A 22652-nucleotide genomic window follows, 5' to 3' on the forward strand; every position below is an offset into this window, starting at 1 on the left:
CAATATTTGGTCGTGTGTACCAACTTTCGGTCACACCGCTATTATATTGGTTATATAAACTATCTAACAAAAGAAATAACTAACAATTGTTCCACACAATTAAAAAATTTGAGTCTCCACTATCAAATTGTTGTCGTAATCGAATTCCAACCAATGATTTTTCTGGGTGTAGAAAATTTTGTCAACATTTCATTCCTATGGAAAATTTTTTCAACATTTTATATCTACAGAAAATTTTGTTAAAATTCTATTTCTATAGAAAATTTTGTCAAAATTATATTTCTTTAAAAATATGGTGCCAATTTTATTTCTTGTATTTCTACTAAAATTGTGTAAAATTTAATTCAATAGCATATTTTGTCTTAAATTGTATTTCTATAGAAATATATAAGTTAAGTTTTCTTTAGGAAATTTTGTCAAAATTTTATTTCTATAGAAAATGGTGTCAACATTTTATTGCTAAAGTATTTTTGTCAACATTTTATTGTTATAGAAAATTTTGTCACAATTTTATTTCTATAAAAAATTTTCAACATTTTATTTATATAGAAAGTTTAGGTTAGGTTAGGTGGCAGCCCGATGTGTCAGGCTCACTTAGACTATTCAGTCCATTGTGATACCACGTTGGTGAACTTCTCTCTTATCACTGAGTGCTGCCCGATTGCATGTTAAGCTCAATGACAAGGGACCTCCTTTTTATAGCCGAGTCCGAACGGCGTTCCAAATTGCACTGAAACCACTTAGAGAAGCTTTGAAACCCTCAGAAATGTCACCAGCATTACTGAGGTGGGATAATCCACCGTTGAAAAACTTTTTGGTGTTCGGTCGAAGCAGGAATCGAAACCACGACCTTGTGTATGCAAGGCGGGCATGCTAACCATTGCACCACGGTGGCTCCATTTATATAGAAAATTTTGTCCAAATTTTCTTTTATTAGAAAAATTTGTCAACATTTTATTTCTATAAAAAAATATGCTCAAAAATTTATTTCTACACTGAAAAAACAGTGAACCCACCAGGAAGACAAATTTCGGTTAATTTTAGAAAATTTTGAATATTTTTAAATTTTAACTAAACAGTATTACAAACGCTGGCATCACGCCGATGTCATTAAAATAAGTAAATATTTTTCGACAAATTCAAGAAAATTTATTAGACATAATTAAGTTTTTTCATTTGCTAAAGAAAAATTTGTAGTTTCAAGGAAAAATTTGGAGTTCAAAATTGCAAGAATGTCTTTAGTGACATATGAAGTTCATGATGAACGTATTTGTAGTAAAATATGTAAATTTAAAGAAATACTGAACTATTTTGTGGCAGACTCGAATTTAGTTAATCTTTATGCTTCATTTGAGTATAATTTTTTCCTCGATTTTAGTTAATTTAACTAATGTACGCAATAAATTATTAGAGTAAAAGAAACTTTCTCCAAACATAATAATTCCATGAACTAAAATAAAGTTAAATTGGCTTTAGTGAAATAGAGAGTTCACTTTTTTTTGAGTGTATAGATATATAGATTTAATCGGCCTCTTTTCGAATAGCCTCGGATAATTCTCACATTACACAAAGTACAATATATCTGCTACACTCCTTTTTTGCGTATTCTATGTACGATCGATCACACAGGTATACACGGCAACGCCCATTTATGAATTCTTCATAGAATGGCAATTTTGATTTGCTTATGAATTGCTCTCGACTGACTGACTCTGTATGACTTGGTTGGTTTGGCGACGATCAAGCAAGGATTGATGGATCCACAAAATCAAGTGCCTACCAGCAATTCAAGAAACTTTGTTTTTCGCATACATAAACTCTTGCTTAAAGACATTTTTTGTTTTTAATTTAATCGAATCAATCTGCATGGGGATACAAACCAAAAAGTTCTTCAACTTGATCTTAGCTTTTATTCATTTCGCTTTATTTGAAGATGATGAGGACTATGATGTTGATGATGGCGATGGAAAAGACGATGGCGTTGATCGAATCGTCATATTGATACAGACCAAGCCGTTTGATATTCTCTTCATTCCCATCGGCTGAAATCGATAAATTACGTGACAGGAATTCAATATGAATGATAAAATGATCATTTTTTCCCTCAACTACTCCATCAACATCAATTCTCTTTGGTGGCCACAAATCATTGAACATTGAGGCATTGTGAAACAGGAAATTTTCTTAGTAATCGAGAAATTGTTCAGTCATCAGTACGGAATGACTCTGATTGGAGTTGGAGTTTTCAACTTTTATTTATTCCTCTTTTATTGAAATATTTTTTACATTTTTATATATTGATGAAAAGTTCATTTTGTGATGATTTGATGAACAAAGTGACTGATATGTATTGTAACCAATTTCATGTTATTATAATTTCTAAACCTATGATCTAAGAGGTGACTGATATATTCCTGTGACAGTTCATTTTATTGTTTTGCAAGCTTACAAAAGCATTTTGATCTATTTGCATTCAGAAATAACGTCCTTCGCGATTGAATTCAAGTACCCAGCAAAAAATTTTGAAAACTGTTCAAAAGGCACAATTTTGAAAGCGCTTCCATAAACATCCTAACAAATAAGTTATTTATTGTAACCTCACAGGAAGTTCTTTTAATTCAATTATATTTATATTTATATTCATATTTCATATTTTTAATGGGAAATTTTTATTTATTTATTATACCCTCCACCTCGGATTGGAGTATACTAACTTTGTCATTCCGTTTGTAACACATCGAAATATTGCTCTAAGACCCTATAAAGTATATACAGTATGTCAAGAAAGTCTTTTGACATTGCCAAATATTTAAAATTCCAGAAATAATTGAAGTAAAAATCGAGTAGTTAATTCGTTTTGAGAAAAATAAAATATGTATACTTTGCAAAATACATAATAAAATATTTTTTAAAATTAAATTATATTTAATTTTGGAATAAAACATAATTTTTATCCTATTGTCAAAACACTTTCTTGACATACTGTATATTCTGGGTTGTGGTGAAATTTTGAGTCGATCTAAGCATGTCCGTCCGTCTGTTGAAATCACGCTAACTTCAGAACGAAACAAGCTATCGACTTGAAACTTGGCACAAGTAGTTGTTATTCATGTAGGTCGGATGGTATTGCAAATGGGCCATATCGGTCCCCCATATAAACGGCCCCCATATAAATGGACCCTCAGATTTGGCTTGCGGAGCCTCTAAGAAAATCATATTTCATCCGATCCTGCTGAAATTTGGTACATGGTGTTGGTATATGGTATCTAACAACCATGCAAAAATTGGTCCACATCGGTCCATAATTATATATAGCCCCCATATAAACCGATCCCCAGATTTGGCTTGCGGAGCCTCAAAGAGAAGCAGATTACATCCGATTCGGCTGGAATTTTGTACATGATGTTTGTGTATGGTCTCTAACAACCATGCAAAAACTGGTCCACATAGGTCCATAATTATATATAGCCCCCCATATAAACCGTTCCCCAGATTTCGCTTGCGGAGCCTCTAAGAGAAGCAAATTTCATCCGATCCGGTTGAAATTTGGAACGTGGTGTTGGTATATGGTCTCTAACAACCGTGCCAGAATTGGTCCATATCGGTCCATAACTATATATAGCCCCCATATAAACTGTTCTCCAGATTTGACCTCCGGATCCTCTTGAAGAAGCAAAATTCATCCGATCCGGTTGAAATTTGCAACGTGGTGTTAGTATATGGCCGCTAATAACCATGCCAAAATTGGTCTATAGTTATATATAGCCGACCTCCAATCACACAAAAATTGGTCCATATCGGTTCATAATCATGGGTGCCACTCCAGCCAAAAATAATCTACCAAAATTTTATTTCTATAGAAAATTTTGTCAAAATTTTATTTTTATAGAAAATTTAGTCAAAATTTTATTTCTATAGAAAATTTAGTCAAAAGTTTTGTTCTATAGAAATTTTTTTCAAAATTTTATTTCTATAGAAAATGTTGTCAACTTTTTTGTTCTATAGAAAATTTTGTCAAAATTTTAGTTCTACAGAAAATTTTGTCAAAATTTTATTTCTATAAAAATTTTTGTCAAAATTTTATTTCTATAGAAAATTTTGTTAAAATTTTATTTCTATAGAAAATTTTGTCAAAATTTTACTTCTATAGATAATGTTGTCAAAATTTTATTTTGTCAAAATTTTATTTTGTCAAAATTTTATTTCTATAGAAACTTTTGCTAAAATTGTATTTCTATAAAAAATTTTGTGAAACTTAATTATATACGTATTTAATCGGCCTTTTTTAGTTTAATATAGACTACGTATGGTCTACCTTGCAATTTAGAAGACGGTGGTAGGAAGTTTTAAGATACCATGCCATCGGCAAGTGTTACCGCAACCCAAGTAATTCGATTGTGGATGACAGTCTTCAGTAGAAGTTTCTACGCAATCCATGGTGGAGGGTACATAAGCTTCGGCCTAGCCGAACTTACGGCCGTATATACTTGTTGTAAGTATGTCTCAAACATTTTATGATCTAAACGTGAGTATAAAGTTCAATGACCGTACACATAAGTTCAATATGAACTAAAGCAAAATAAGATTTTCGTACGATTCCTAAAAATAGTAAGAATGAACTACTGTATGGTTAAAATGGTCATGATTTGGCGCCAAATATTTTCTTCTTTACTTTTAGTTAATTTTTTCTTCTATAAGAGGATGTAATTTCGTGAACTGCAGTTAAAAAGTACAACAAGGCATTAAAATTGCCTGGTTTTTACAACGCTTTGTGGAAATCTCAAAACGTGGAGCAAAATTTAGTTCAATTTTCGTACGAGGTAGTTCATTCTTCCTATGGAACAGTTCACTTTTTTTGGTGTATGTTTTATGAGTCAGCATAGAACCCCATTGGTTTTGGTTTATATATAGATACAGCTGCCATATATATCTTTCGTCGAATTATAGTAGAATTCACAATCTTATTATGCCTGCCAAATTTTGGACAGATAGTAGATCTAATATTATGACCATACATGCCAAATTTGGTTGATATAGGTTCAGATTTAGATATAAACGGTGATACGGTCAAAATTTGGTCAAGGGAAAACGCGTGTAAATCGGTGAAATCGTTTATTTAAAAAATCAAATTAAATTTCTTTTTCAAGTTCAATTAGCATAAAATTCAGGAAAAATATTCAGTTAGGCTTTCGCTTTTCCAAATCCGAATTGCCGGGCCTTACGCTTGACACCTGCCATCAGATTTTGTACTGCCACCTTGTCCACCTTCTTCGCCGCAGAAAGCCAGTTTGCCTTGAACTGCTGCTCGTCCTTAGCAGTTTTTTTGGTCTTCTCCAGGTTCCGCTTGACAATAGCCCAGTATTTCTCAATTGGGCGGAGCTCTGGCGTTTTGGGAGGGTTCTTGTCCTTGGGAACCACCTGCACGTTGTTGGCGGCGTACCACTACATGGTCTTTTTACCGTAATGGCAAGACGCCAAATCCGGCCAAAACAGTACGGAACAACCGAGTTTCTTCAGGAAAGTCAGCAGACGTTTATTCAAACACTCTTTCGCGTAAATTTCTTGGTTGACAGTCCCGGAAGCTATGAAAATGCTGCTTTTCAAGCCACAGGTACAGATGGCTTGCCAAACCAGATATTTCTTTGCGAACTTTGACAGTTTTATGTGCTTGAAAATATCTGCTACCTTTCTCCTTCCTTTTGCCGTATAAAACTCCTGTCGCGGAAGCTGCTTGTAGTCGGCTTTGACGTAGGTTTCGTCGTCCATTACCACGCAGTCAAACTTCGTCAGCATCGTCGTGTACAGCCTCCGGGATCGCGCTTTGGCCGTCGTATTTTGTTTATCATCGTGATTTGGAGTCACTACCTTCTTGTAAGTCGATAGTTCGGCTCGTTTTTTGGCTCGATGCACGGTTGTAGACGATACACCCAGCTTATTTGCGGCATCTCGGAGAGAGAGGTTAGGGTTTCGCTTGAAACTACCGGCAACTCTCTTTGTCGTCTCAGCGGCTTCCGGTTTTCGATTTCCCCCGATCCAGACTCCCTGGCTGTCGACAAACGTTCCCCAAACACTTTAATTACATTTGTAACGGTTGATTTGGCAACTTTTAGCGATTTTGTCAGCTTTGCGTGCGAGTAGCTCGGATTTTCGCGATGCGCGAGCAAAATTTTGATACGCTGCTCTTCTTTCTTGGACGGCATTTTGACAACTGAAGAGTGAATTCCAAAATCAAAATAGGAGCAACATTCTACACACACACACCATCAAAATGAGGGGTGTTCAGGTTTTTTTAATGCAAAATTGAAAGAAATACGTCAAGTTTATATTGACCAAATTTTGACCGTATCACCCTTTAGCTCTCGTATATGTATATCATTCGCCCGATCTACACCCATATGAACACAGAGGCCATTTAAGTAAAATATGGGAACATATACCTTTAACATCCCCAACTCTCCTATCGTTATGGTATCCTCCTTCTGCTCCTGTAGCCCACATCATACAGTCCACAATATTTATTATCGGATTTAGTACCCACTCATTTCTGTGCCCAGCATCAACGTCGCGAATTCCCCTCTCCCAATGTTTAAACAGATGTTATTTCCGACTTTTTTAAGAATAAAATAAACAAGTTTATACAAGTTTATGAGACCGAAAATTCGATGACATTGTCTTCCAAATTGTATCCAGCAAAAACTGGGTAAGCACAAGTGATTCTTTCAGTAATACCGGTAATCAAAAAGTTACTACTTGCAGTATTACCTGGGATTTAAAAATAATAACTTACCTGTGTAGGCAAAAAGTGATTCTTTCTATTAATACCGGTAATCAAAATCATATCTTGAGGTCCGGGTTCGGCTCTACAGTGGGCAGTAATGCCAAATTACATTTCAGAAAAAAATTGCCAATAAAATATACCTTTGTTTTCTAAAGTTGTAATTTACATAATTTATATGGCAATCAGCGTTGCCAATTTAGCTTTTTTCGCGCTAGATTTGGCTTTTTTGAAGACGTTTAGCGGGAAAAAATGCATTTAGCTTTTAGCTTTTTTTCTGGCTTTTTTTCATGACCCTTTTAGCTATTTTTGGCTTTTTTTTATTTTCGACATGTTTCTATTGAAATATGGATAAATCGGCGTTTTTATCTAAGCCTTGCTGCAAGTATAAGGGTTTCCACATATTTCAAAGCTCAGTTGAAACATTAATAATGAGTCCAGCCATTATGCGGGCATTTTTGTAGCAAATACACCTTGTTGTAAAGTTTTTTCATTATATACATAAAAGTTATCGTAAACTTTAAATCTACTATTACCATACAAATTTGTTAGATACTCTGTCAGTAAATTATTGGGAATATTATCATTTAAGTCGTTTATCCTTTTTATGTTATTATAATATTCTAAAGTTATTACGATATTACTAAATTAAAATAGTAGATGTGAATAGCTTTGTGCACTGAAAAAATATTGTCGTCTCCTTAAAATACGAACGCGAATTTTGGTTATAATAGCATTTGTGAATTTCTTTTATATAAACTGTTTTCCTTGTCCAAAAGACGATAAAGTCGTTTTGTTCTTAGAATTAAGTTATTGAACTTAAAAATGGGTATGTTTTCATGAAAGAAGGAAGAATTAATGAAATAGTCTTTAAATGTGAGGAGTTTTTGCATCTTAACCACAAACCAAAATAGCGTTCAAAAATAGAAGATGTTTTTCAACACTTTATTTTAAAAACGTATATATACAATAATTTCTACTTGAAGTCGAGTCAGAATTTGGAAATTTAAGTCGGCGTTAGCACGTTTTTAAAGCACTTTGATAGCTCATGAAGAAAAGGAAAATGTTTTTACTGGGAAATGTAAACTATAGGTATTTTCTACAATTTAAATAAAAGTAATGTATTTCGAATTTTTCACAATTTCAAATCCAAACTAAAATTTTATTTAAAAAAATGACAAATCATTTTTTTACCAAATCCAAAGCATGCTTAGATCATTTAATATTTTAAAATAACAAGTAAATAAAATAGAGGTGTTGGGAAGGTAGCTCCCACAAAACGAAGGACTTCCAGTAAAAAATTTGTGATAGTAATCAAAATGTATCGAATACTCAAACAGAGCTAATATGCCTTAGATATTGTTACAGTCTCACAGAAGTGGAATTAAAATGAAAATAATATGCATTGTAAGTGAAATAAACCCTTTAAGTTTGTTAAATTTCAATCAAAAATGTGACTTTTGATACAAAAAAATTTAGCTTTTTTTCTAGCTATTTTTTAACATTTTTTAGCTTTTTTTAGCTATTTTTTGGGCAAATCTAGCGGTTTTTGGTGAAACAATTCTGGCAACGCTGATGACAATATAACATCTTTGAATAGATCTATGACGTGGAGCGTGGTATAGTGTGTTGGATTACAAAACAACAGGGGGTGAGTTCGCACTTTTTGGGTATCTTTATGGTAAAGATATTATTTTTGGAGAGCTGGTATGTTTGCGAAGAAGTACTTATTTTTCGACTGCTGGTATGCTTGCATATGTACGAGGAAGTTGCTACCAATTTTGCGCAGGCATACTTGTACTCATACCTGGTAATAGGAGTTTTTTCTGGGTAAGTTTATATCTAATATTAACTCTTTATGTCCATACGGAAAAGGAAGATTAAACACCTATATAAGCCTTATTAGTTCTTGGTCGGTTTATATAGTCATAGGGGAAAAATATTTAAGAACCGATACGAATCAATTTTTGCATGACAATTAGAGGGAAATTTTCTCCTCCTAAAATTTCAGAAATTAAATCTTGAGGTTCGGTTTTTATGAGCCGATATGGACCAAGTTTTGTTTACTAAAATAACGTACCAAATTTTAACTAGATCGAATGAAATTTTCTCTTCCAAGATGCTCTTGAATCAAATGTGGGGATTCGTTAAAAAGAGGCTATATATAATTATGGGCCAATTTTCGCTACATGGTTGTTAAAGGGCATATACTAACTTCCCGTATCAAACTTCAACTAGATCGGATGAAATTTGCTCCTACAAAGGCCTCCGTAAGTAAAATCTAAGGGGTCTTGTCTTTAAGGGGCTATAACCAAAAGTGATATGGCCCATTTGCAATAGTATCCGACCTACATAAGTAACAGCCAAGTTTCAATTCGATAACTTGTTTCGTTCAGAAGCTATAGTGATTTCAACAGACGAAGCATGGATGGTCACCCTATATAGACTCAAAATGACCCAGAATATAGAATTTTTGGATTACAAAGTTAAAATTATTATATTACATATCAGCCACCCTGTACACCATGAATGTTATACTAACTTTACCACCTCGAATGGTACTCCTAGGTATCACCTTCTCAACTCATTTCCACACATAAAGAAAAATTCAGTATAATTAAGCCAACGATTATTTTATCATTGACATAATAGAAAATGTTCGTTACAAAATGAAAATGTGCATTGCAAATATGAAATGTTTCATTATTCATCAATTGTGTTTATGACATTGCTTTAATGAAACATGCCATTAATATTTTCTCTTTTTCTCCCGGTGTATTGATCTCTTCATTTGAAGTTATTGGTATATTTTCATTATTCTGATTTCGCATAAAATTCGTTTACGGCAATCATTTCTCCCGTCAAAATGGGTGGAGCATAAAATGGTGGTGTTTGTCTAAAGACCATTTTGTAACAGTGATTTGATTTCGCCTATTCGGCCAACTGGCGGAAGAGCAAATACCAAACTACAGGTAATCAAAACAACAGAAACCAGACATAATTTCAATCATCCCCAACCATTTCTGCATCCATCCATACGACCAACCAGTTCCGACAGATAGTTCATCAACAAAGCATCAGAACCAGCATATTCATCCGGTTGAGATTTTATTTGGTTTGATTATTTTCTTCAAGTTTGATGTATAATTTGATAAATTGTTTTCGATTTCAGGTTTATTATTTTTTTTAGTACGAGACAAGCAAAAAGCCAACCAGACAAGGAATTGTTTTATTAATTTTCTTCATAAATATTGTTATTGCTAAAGGAGTATAGAGTAGAGCAAAAGCTCTATTTGTTTTGAGCATGGCAAAGAAGTACTTTTCTTATATTTGTTATGAGAATGATGATGTGGACTCTAATAACAAAAAACATGAAAATAAAAATCGTACACTCGCCAACTATATCATCATATTATTATGAATTTTATGAGCAAGATGGAATGGAAGGAAAATCTGGTTGCAGCAAACATATTATGGTTGCAGCAAAAATGTTTAGCCCCAAAAATAACATGTTTGCAGCAAAAATAACATTTTTGTAGCAAAACTAATATTATTTTTGCTGCAAACATCTTTTAGCGGCAACTATATTATTTTTGCAGCAAACATGTTATTTTTGGAGCCAACCATATAATAGTTGCAGCAACCCTATTATGGTTGAAACAAACATATTATCATTGACAATATGTTTGGCACAAAAATATCATGTTTGCGGCAAACATATTATGTTTGGTCCCAAAAATAACATGTTTGCTGCAACCATATTGTTTGCGGCAACCATAATATGTTTGCAGCAAACACATTGCATCAACCTACTTCTGCGCAACTTCTTGCCTGAGAAATCCATGCAGACGCCATTTCCCGGAATGCCAGGCCCCCATATTAGGTGAATATTGTACTGCTCAGCCATCTCGTTGAGAGATTTGCGGCAGTCTATGGCCGTTTTCGAGTTAAGGAACACAGAGTCCAAGGATTTTATTGCAGGTTGACTGTCTGAGTATATATTAATGCCAATATTTGTTGGAACATTACTTCTCAGCCAATTCACCACCTCTCTTATTGCCAATATTTCAGCCTGAAAAACACTACAGTGATTAGGTAATCTTTTCGCTATTCGAATTTCCAGATCTTTAGAATATACTCCGAAGCCCACTTGTCCATTCAATTTGGAGCCATCAGTATAGAAATCTATATATCTTTTATTCCCCGGGGTCTGTGTACACCACGCCTCACTGTTGGGAATTGGAGTTTCAAACTTTTTGTCGAAAAGTGGTTTTGCCAGGGTGTAATCCACTACGTTAGGCACATCTGGCATTACTTTGAGGACCGAACTATGACCGTACATTTTTTCCGACCACAGCGATAGCTCGCGCAACCGCACAGCCGTTGTTGCAGCTGACTGTTTGGCCAAAATGTCTAAAGGCAATAGATGTAGCATGACATTAAGGGAGTTGACGTGTACACCACGCCTCACTGTTGGGAATTAGAGTTTCAAACTTTTTGTCGAAAAGTGGTTTTGCCAGGGTTGTTGGAGCAAACAATATGGTTGCAGCAAACATGTTATTTTTCTGCCAAACATATTGTCAATCATAATATGTTATAATATTATTTTTGCTACAAAAATGTTATTTTTGATGCAAATATGTTATTTTTGGGGCCAAACATATAATAGTTGCAGCCCCAAAAATAACATGTTTGCTGCAACCATAATATGTTTGCTGCAACCATAATATGTTTGCAGCAACCATAATAAAACATAACATGTGTGGCCCCAAAAATAACATGTTTGCAGCAAAAATAACATTTTTGTAGCAAAAATAATATTATGTTTGCTGCAAACATATTATTTTAGCAGCAACAATATTATTTTTGCAGCAAACATGTTATTTTTGGGGCCAAACATAATATGTTTTTATTATGGTTGCTGCAAACATGTTATGGTTGCAGCAAACATATTATGGTTGCAGCAAACATATTATGGTTGCAGCAAACATGTTATTTTTGGGGCTGCAACTATTATATGTTTGGAACCAAAAATAACATGTTTGCAGCAAAAATAACATTTTTGTAGCAAAAATGTTTTTTTTGCTGCAAAAACAATATGTTTGCAGCAAACATAATATTATTTTTGCTACAAAAATGTTATTTTTGCTACAAAAATGTTATTTTTGCTGCAAACATATTATTTTTGGGGCCACACACGTTATGTTTTATTATGGTTGCTGCAAACATGTTATGGTAGCTGCAAACATGTTATGGTTGCAGCCAGCGTTGCCAGAATTGTTTCACCAAAAACCGCTAGATTTGCCCAAAAAAATAGCTAAAAAAAGCTAAAAAATTCTAAAAAATAGCTAGAAAAAAAGCTAAATTTTTTTGTATCAAAAGTCACATTTTTGATTGAAATTTAACAAACTTAAAGGCTTTATTTCACTTACAATGCATATTATTTTCATTTTAATTCCACTTCTGTGAGACTGTAACAATATCTAAGGCATATTAGCTCTGTTTGCGTATTCGATACATTTTGATTACTATCACAAATTTTTTACTGGAAGTCCTTCGTTTTGTGGGAGCTACCTTCCCAACACCTCTATTTTATTTACTCGTTATTTTAAAATATTAAATGATCTAAGCATGCTTTGGATTTGGTAAAATATTTGTCATTTTTTTAAATAAAATTTTAGTTTGGTTTTGCAATTGTGAAAAATTCGAAATACATTACTTTTATTTAAATTGTAGAAAATTCCTATAGTTTACATTTCCCAGTAAAAACATTTTCCTTTTCTTCATGAGCTATCAAAGTGCTTTAAAAACGTGCTAACGCCAACTTAAATTTCCAAATTCAGACTCGACTTCAAGTAGAAATTATTGTATATATACGTTTTTAAAATAAAGTGTTGAAAAACATCTTCTATTTTTGAACGCTATTTTGGTTTGTGGTTAAGATGCAAAAACTCCTCACATTTAAAGACTATTTCATTAATTCTTCCTTCTTTCATGAAAACATACCCATTTTTAAGTTGAATCACTTAATTATAAGGACAAAACGACTTTATCGTCTTTTGGACAAGGAAAACAGTTTATATAAAAGAAATTCACAAATGCTATTATAACCAAAATTCGCGTTCGTATTTTAAGGAGACGACAATATTTTTTCAGTGCACAAAGCTATTCACATCTACTATTTTAATTTAGTAATATCGTAATAACTTTAGAATATTATAATAACATAAAAAGGATAAACGAGTCAAATGATAATATTCCCAATAATTTACTGACAGTTTATCTAACAAATTTGTATGGTAATAGTAGATTTAAAGTTTACGATAACTTTTATGTATATAATGAAAAAACTTTACAACAAGGTGTATTTGCTACAAAAATGCCCGCATAATGGCTGGACTCATTATTAATGTTTCAACTGAGCATTGAAATATGTGGAAACCCTTATACTTGCAGCAAGGCTTAGATAAAAACGCCGATTTATCCATATTTCAATAGAAACATGTCGAAAATAAAAAAAGCCAAAAATAGCTAAAAGGGTCATGAAAAAAAGCCAGAAAAAAAGCTAAAAGCTAAATGCATTTTTTTCCCGCTAAACGTCTTCAAAAAAAGCCAAATCTAGCGGGAAAAAAGCTAAATTGGCAACGCTGGTTGCAGCAAACATATTATGGTTGCAGCAGTCATGTTATTTTTGGGGCTGCAACTATTATATGTTTGGCACCAAAAATAACATGTTTGCGGCAAAAATAAACATAATATGTTTGCGGCAAACATAATATTATTTTTGCTCCAAAAATGTTGTTTTTGCTGCAAACATGTTATTTTGGGCCACACACGTCATGTTTTATTATGGTTGCTGCAAACATGTTATGGTTGCTGCAAACATGTTATGGTTGCAGCAAACATATTATGGTTGCGGCCAACATATTATGGTTGCAGCAAAAATGTTTGGCTCCAAAAATAACATGTTTGCAGCAAAAATAACATTTTTGTAGCAAAACTAATATTATTTTTGCTGCAAACATCTTTTAGCGGCAACTATATTATTTTTGCAGCAAACATGTTATTTTTGGAGCCAACCATATAATAGTTGCAGCAACCCTATTATGGTTGCAACAAACATATTATCATTGACAATATGTTTGGCACACAAATATCATGTTTGCGGCAAACATATTATGTTTGGTCCCACAAATAACATGTTTGCTGCAACCATATTGTTTGCGGCAACCATAATATGTTTGTCCATTCAATTTGGAGCCATCAGTATAGAAATCTATATATCTTTTATTCCCCGGGGTCTGTGTACACCACGCCTCACTGTTGGGAATTGGAGTTTCAAACTTTTTGTCGAAAAGTGGTTTTGCCAGGGTGTAATCCACTACGTTAGGCACATTACTGGCATTACTTTGAGGACCGAACTATGACCGTACATTTTTTCCGACCACAGCGATAGCTCGCGCAACCGCACAGCCGTTGTTGCAGCTGACTGTTTGGCCAAAATGTCTAAAGGCAATAGATGTAGCATGACATTAAGGGAGTTGACGTTACTATTTGTATTTCTTGGAATAAGGCTTCCTTTGCAGTCTTCGTACTAAATTTCTACCATCCGATCCATGCAAGTAAAAATAAATGAGTCGTAGGAAAATATAGCACATATCCACTGCTCTTGAGGCCATTTAAGGTATTTTTGTAAAAATTGAAGGCGCGTTAACCTATTTTTCGTGGAAATAAGTGGTTTTGGACATTTTTGTGTAATCGCACTCCGGCTTCTAATTCTCTATGGTTGCTGCAAACATATTATGGTTGGAGCAAACAATATGGTTGCAGCAAACATGTTATTTTTGTGCCAAACATTTTGTCACTTATAATATGTTATAATATTATTTTTGCTACAAAAATGTTACTTTTGCTGCAAATATGTTATTTTTGGGGCCAAACATATAATAGTTGCAGCCCCAAAAATAACACGTTTGCGGCAACCATAATATGTTTGCAGCAACCATAATAAAACATAACATGTGTGGCTCCAAAAATAACATGTTTGCAGCAAAAATAACATTTTTGTAGCAAAAATAATATTATGTTTGCTGCAAACATATTATTTTAGCAGCAACAATATTATTATTGCAGCAAACATGTTATTTTTGGGGCCAAACATAATATGTTTTATTATGGTTGCAGCAAACATGTTATTTTTGGGGCTGCAACTATTATATGTTTGGCCCCAAAAAATAACATGTTTGCAACAAAAATAACATTTTTGCTGCAAAAATAATATGTTTGCAGCAAACATAATATTATTTTTGCTACAAAAATGTTATTTTTGCTGCAAACATGTTATTTTTGGGGCCACACACGTAATGTTTTATTATGGTTGCTGCAAACATGTTGCAGCAAACATATTATGGTTGCAGCAAAAATGTTATCTTTGGGGCTGCAACTATTATATGTTTGGCCCCAAAAATGACATGTTTGCAGCATAAATAACATTTTTGTAGCAAAAATAATATTATTTTTGCTGCAAATATGTTATTTTTGGGGCCAAACATATAATGGTTGCATCCCCAAAAATAACATGTTTGCTGCAACCATAATATGTTTGCTGCAACCATAACATGTTCGCAGCAACCATAATAGTATTTTATCAAAATTTTTTATAGAAATAAAATTTAAAACAAATTTTCTAAAAAAATAAAATTTTGACAAAATCTTTTTTTAGAAACATTATTTTGACAAAAGTTTGTATAGAAATAAAATTTTTACAAAATTTTCTATAGAAAGAAAATTATGTAAACAATTTGTATAGAAATAAAATTTTCAAAAAATTTTCTATAGTAATAAATTTTCAAAAAAAAATTTCTATAGAAATAATATTTTGAAAAAATTTCTATGGAAAGAAAATTTTAACAAAATTTTCTATTTTAATAAAATTTTTACAAAATTTTCTATAGTAATAAAATTTTTACAAAATTTTCCATAGAAAGAAAATTGTAACAAAATTTTCCATAGAAAGAAAATTGTAACAAAATTTTCCATAGTAATAAAATGTTGAAAAAATTTTTTATTGAACTAAACTTTTGACAACATTTTCTATAGAAAAAATATTTTATCAAAATTTTTTATAGAAATAAAATTTTAACAAAATTTTCTATAGAAAGAAAATTTTAACGAAATTTTCTATAGAAATATTATTTTGACAAAATTTCTATAGAAATAAAATTATGACAAAAATTTCTATAGGAATAAAATTTTGACAAAAATTTCTATAGAAAAGATTTTTTGACAAAATTTTCTATAGAATGAAAATTTTAACAAAATTTTCTATAATAATGAAATTTTGACAAAATTTTCGATAGAAAGAAAATTGTAACAAAATTTTCCAAAGTAATAAAATTTAGAAAAAAAAAATTATAGAACCAAACTTTTGACAAAATTTTCTATAGAAATAATAGTTTATCAAAATTTTTTATCGAAATAAAATTTTAACAAAATTTTCTATAGTAATTAAATTTTTACATTTGTTTTGTTTTGTTAATTAAATTTTGACAAAATTTTCTATAGTAATAAAATTTTGAAAAAAATTTCTATAGAAATAAAATTTTCGCAAAATTTTCTATAGTAATAAAATTTTGAAAAAAAAAATTAATAGAAATAATATTTTTTACAAAATTTTCTATAGAAAGAAAATTTTAACAAAATTCGCTATAGTAATAACATTTTTACACAATTTTCTATAGAAAGAAAATTTTCCATAGTAATAAAATTTTGAAAAAAAAAATTTATAGAACTAAACTTTTGACAAAATTTTCTATAGAAATAGTATTTTATCAAAATTTTTTATAGAAATAAAATTTTAAAAAAATTTTCTAAAAAAATAAAATTTTGACAAATTTTTTTTTAGAAACAATATTTTGACAAAAGTTTGTATAGAAATACAATTTTTACAAAATTTTCTATAGAAAGAAAATTATGAAAAAAATTTGTATAGAAATAAAATTTTCAAAAAATTTTCTATAGTAATAAATTTTTGAAAAAAAATCTATAGAAATAATATTTTGAAAAAAAATTTCTATAAAAAGAAAATTTTAACAAAATTTTCTATTGTAATAAAATTTTTACAAAATTTTCCATAGAAAGAAAATTGTAACAAAATTTTCCATAGTAATAAAATGTTGAAAAAATATTTTATTGAACTAAACTTTTGACAACATTTTCTATAGAAAAAATATTTTATCAAAATTTTTTATAGAAATAAAATTTTAACAAAATTTTCTATAGTAATAACATTTTTACAAAATTTTCTATAGAAAGTAAATTTTGAAAAAAAAAATTATAGAACTAAACTTTTCAAAAAATTTTCTATAGAAATAATATTTTATCAAAAATTTTTATAGAAACAAAATTTTAATAAAATTTTCTAAAAAAATAAAATATTGACAAAATTTTGTATAGAAAGAAAATTTTAACAAAATTTTCTATAGTAATACAATTTTGAAAAAAATTCTATAGAAATAAAATTTTCATAAAATGTTCTATAGTAATAAAAGTTTGAAAAAGATTTTCTATAGAAAGAAAATGTTGACAAAATTTTCGATAGTAATAAAATTTTGAAAAAAATTTCTATAGAAATAAAATTTTTGGCATAATTTTCTATAGAAATAAAATTTTGACAAAATTTTCCATAGAAATAAAACATTGACAAATTTTTTTATAGTGGTATGGTAGTTTTTTTGGTGGAATTTTCTCCAAATTTCGGTAGATTTTTTTTTGCTCGAGAGGCAAACGTGATCGAAAATCGCCTTTTTAAGTGAATTTTGGGTGACGCGTGCTGAGCTTGATTGTCCTGCGTCCTGTTGAAATGTCCTTGTTTTGCGGCGGAAATATTTGCTTGCCCAAGGATTCAGTATGACATATTCCCGATACTATTCGTTATTTATTTTGACCCCATGGTCGAAGAAAACGAGCGGAGAGCCACCATCGGCCACTGCAGTGGCCAACATCATTAACATCGACACATATTGAGTCTTGGTGGCCGATCCAAGGAGTAAATTTTCAGCTGACCCCTTTAGTTTTTATTTACGTCGGGCGAATTGTAATGCAAATGGGCCATATCGAACCACTTTTAGGTATTGGCTCTTTATAAACTGATCCTCAGATTTTGTAACTACAAGTTTCTTCCAGTCCCTATGGCATTGCTGGCAGGGCGGCTCCGTAACTGAAATGTGGTTTTGTAATGGCAGAAGAAGAAAAGACGGTGTTAAAAGTTGTTAACAGATTTTATCGTTTGTAAATCTTTTGTAAATATTCGATAACTGCCGTTCTGGTGTGAGCTCGTTCTGGGACGGCATACCGGGTCGTCGTGGGCTTGACTGGTTTGGATATTCACACCAGACTCGGCTGGACCGATTTCGGTCTGAGCTGCGGAGTATCTGGAGTGGTGACCAAATATTCCACCCGTTGGATGGGGACCTAAATAAGTACGCTTTAGAATATGTGTGAGTTGGGCGGTAACCTCGCAAAGTAGTCTCCGTAAATCTTGGTGAGATTGCTATCTGCGATCTAGGTAGAATCCTGGTGGGGCAACGTTGGCTTGAACGGCAACCTGTCTAAGTGCAACGGTTGTATGGGCCCACGCAGTGGCGAGTCCAAGGTGGCAATCCTACAAAATCTTATAGGGAAAAAGTGGCGAGTTATGAATTAGGAGCGTTGGTGTGAAGGCACGCGGAAATAGTTGGGACTGTGACCTCTGTAAGTGCACAAGTCACGAAGAGAACGTATAATCAAAGGTGCCTGCGACCTTGGTAAGCGCACAAGTCGAAGGTACCTCGAATCGGAAAGATAGAGACTTTAGCGCGGGTTAGTGATGTAAGGTGTGGGCGTGACCGTGAGGCAACGGGGTCATGGACATCCGAAGTGACTGTGACCTGGGTAAGCGCACAAGCCAGATGTCTGTGGAGATATCTCGTGCGACTGTGACCTTTGTAAGTACACAAGCCGAAATATAATGTGTCGGTTAACGGAACCGTGAAAATCAAGCATGTAAAACGTGGATCAACGTGATCTTGGAGATCTAAAGTCATCTAGGCTTAATGGAATTGTGAAGATCGAGAGTAACTCTGACCTTGGTATGTAAACAAGCCAAATGTAATGTAGATCAGGGAATGATCCTAAACGAAATTTTAGGGCAACGAAGTATTTTTTGTTGGTAGAGAAGAGATATCTCTACCAAATAAAGGAAAATAAATTTTATTTATGGTACCCGTTGCAACGGTTTTTTCTAACGAACATTGTTTAGACTGAATAGAACAATAATTGAAAACTTGGTTGGCCTAAAAAATAAAAATGAAATTAATACTTTTTACATTTTAGGAGTTATAATCAGTAGAATTTGGAGAAGTTGTACGGCGTCACATTGGTATCGAATACTAAAAGTAATTGAATAGGTGATTCACCGAATTATGTAGCGGCTTTAGTTGTTTCCCCTTACAAATTCATTCTCCAATAAGGAAATTTTGCATTATCGAAATTGCTGGAAGTTATGTTAACAAATGTGTATGCGAGTTATTCTTAGAAAATTTTTCATTTGGAATACAATCTCTCGTAAATTATCTATCACATTTTATTGATTTTCATTTTGTTTTTCTTCCCCCTGCAAATTTTGTTGAATAAAAGTTTTTATATTTTGGATATTTGTAAAAGACAGATACTTCTTTCGTAACATGATTAATGATATTTTTATGTGGTATGTTCGTAAGCTAATCGTTTGTCAGTTCAGCCATCACTTTTCCCCATTTTCTAGTGCTTCATTTTTGGCAAGTCCTGTCAACACAGTTGTCTGGAAGTCAACTTATTAACGGCTTTTCATCTTGTATCTGATATCTTTGAAGAATCAATTGATGTATTACTTGTTCATTGTATTGTAGTTTTTTGCAAACTTCCTTTATCCCTGAGTACGTGTGTCAGGATAGGCCAGTCACTATTTGTTATGCTCCTGCCACGAGGCATTTCTCTTCAAAAATATTTCATGCGACAGCTGCAAAAAGCCAACTTTCGGTATTAGTTATTATGACTTATGACTTTTTATTTTCGATGTTGAAACAAAAAAATATTAAAATAATATTCCATACTTTAAAGTAAGCTATATATGTGGTAAAAGTGTTTTGAAATGTAATCAAGGGAGCATGTAGTAAGTGATGGATATAAGAAAGTTTAGTAAACACAAAGTGATTGGGTTTACTTGTCAAAGAGCTCAGCTGAAAATATATACCTTCGATATTTCCGGTTTTTTCGTAATTCCTTTACCTATTAGCAAACCTGTAACCTTAGTGGTGTTGAATTAGCCGCATTTGCGATTGATGAAGGTCGATAGGTATTGGAAGTGGGTCATATCGAACCATGTCATAGAAGACTAATATATGAGCGCAATTTTTATCCTATTTGGATCACATTTCACGTGTGAAGTCATTATTTAACCTCTAATTATGGTGGTCAAACTGACTTCGTCAATAATTGTTTTAGCCCCCATATTAAAATAGAAAATGTTATGCGATCCGGAAATTTTGGTACGTGATGTCGTGCAAAAGAAAGGTAGAATTCTTGATATTTTTGTAGATTCTGCAAAACATTCCTCTGCAATTGAGAGGTATATCAATTTTCTACAGAAATAAAATTTTAACGACATTTTCTATAGAAAAAAAGAAAAATTTGAGACAAAATTTTCTATTTTTTTATATTCTATAGAAATAAAATTTGGACAAAATTTTCTATTGAAATAAAATTTGGACAAAATTTTCTATAGAAATAAAATTTTTACAAAATTTTTTTATAAAATTACAATTTTCTATAGAAATAAAATTTTGACAAAATTGACTAGAGAAATAAAGTTTTGACAAAATTTTGTATAAGAATACAAATTTTTATAGAAATAAAATAATTTTGACAAAATTTTCTATAGAAATAAAATGTTGACTAAATTTTCGATAGAAATAGTATTTTGACCAAATTTTCGATAGAAATAGTATTTTGACCAATTTTCTATAGAAATAAAATTTTGACAAAATTTTTTTTTGAAATATAATTTTACCTAATTTTACAATTATTAATCGAGCTTTAGGGCAAATTTTATATTAAGGAACTTGATTAATAGAGTCAGACATGAAAAAAGAAATAAAATTTTGACAAAATTTTCTATAGAAATAAAATTTTGGCAAAATTTTCTATAGAAATAAAATTTTGACAAAATTTTCTATAGAAATAAATTTTTGACAAAATTGTCTATAGAAATGATATTTTGACAAATTTTTCTAGAGAAATAAAATTTTGACAATATTTTCACCAGAAATAAAATTTTGATAAAATTTTCATCAGAAATAAAATTTTAAATTTTTCTATGAAAATACAATGTTCAATAAAAATTGAATTTTTACAAAATTTTCTATAGAAATAAAATGTTGACAAAATTTTCTATAGAAATAAATTTTGGCAAAGTTTTCTATAGAAATAAAATATGACAAAATTTTCTAGAGAAATAAAATTTTGATAATATTTTCTATAAAAATAAAATGTGGACCAAATTTTCGATAGAAATCGTATTTTGACCAAATTTTCTATAGAAACAAAATTTTGACAAAATTTTCTATGGAAATGATATTTTGACAAAATTTTCTAGAGAAATAAAATTTTGATAAAATTTTCTAGAGAAATAAAATTTTGACAAAATTTTCTATAGAGATAAAATTTTGACAAAATTTTCATCAGAAATAAAACTTTAAATTTTTCTATGAAAATACAATGTTCTATAAAAATTTAATTTTGACAAAATTTTCTATAGAAATAAAATGTTGACAAAATTTTCTATAGAAATAAATTTTGACAAAGTTTTCTATAGAAATAAAATATGACAAAATTTTCTAGAGAAATAAAATCTTGATAATATTTTCTATAAAAAAAAATGTAGACCAAATTTTCGATAGAAATAGTATTTTGACCAAATTTTCTATAGAAGTAACATTTTGATAAAATTATCTAGATAAATAAAATTTTTACAAAATTTTCTATAGAAATAAAATGTTGACAAAATTTTCTATAGAAATAAAATTTTGACAAAGATTTCTATAGAAATAAAATTTTCACAAAAATTTTTTATAGAAAAAAATTGTGACAAAATTTTCTATAAAAATAAAATTTTGACAAAATTTTCTATAGAAATAAAATATTGACAAAATTTTCCATAGAAATAAAAATTTTACAAAATTTTCCATAGAAATAAAATTTTAACCAAATTTTCTATAAAAATAAAGTTTTGACAAAATTTTTTATATAAATAAAAAATTGATATAATTTTATCTATAAGAAAATTTTTGGCAAAATTTCCTAAAAAAAAATAAAAAATTTGATAAAATTTGGAAATAAAATTTTGACATATTTTGCTATAGGGTAAAAATGTTGACAAAATTTTCTATAGAAATAAAATTTGGACAAAATTTTCTATAGAAATAATTTTTTTACAAAATTTCCTATAGAAATAAAATGTTGACAACATTTGCTTTAGAAACAATATTTTGACAAAAAAAAAACTTTTTGGTGTTCGGTCGAAACTGGGATTGAACCCACGACCCTATGAATGCAAGGCGAGGTGCAATGCTAACCATTGCACCACGGTGGATCCCGCCACGTTTCTAAGCACTCTCTGCCGTTTCTAAACACATATATGTTAATACGAAATTTCTAAAGCATATTGCTTTGCAATATGTCACCTCGGGGGTATAAAATTTCTTTAAGCTATCAATTATGAATCGATTTAAATGATTTTTTCTTTGCTGAATAAAACTCATGCATGTGCGAATATCTGTTATAGTCCCAAACATAATATATT

This window comes from Haematobia irritans, chromosome 2, assembly GCF_050003625.1.
Source record: "Haematobia irritans isolate KBUSLIRL chromosome 2, ASM5000362v1, whole genome shotgun sequence".
Lineage (NCBI taxonomy): Eukaryota > Metazoa > Arthropoda > Insecta > Diptera > Muscidae > Haematobia > Haematobia irritans.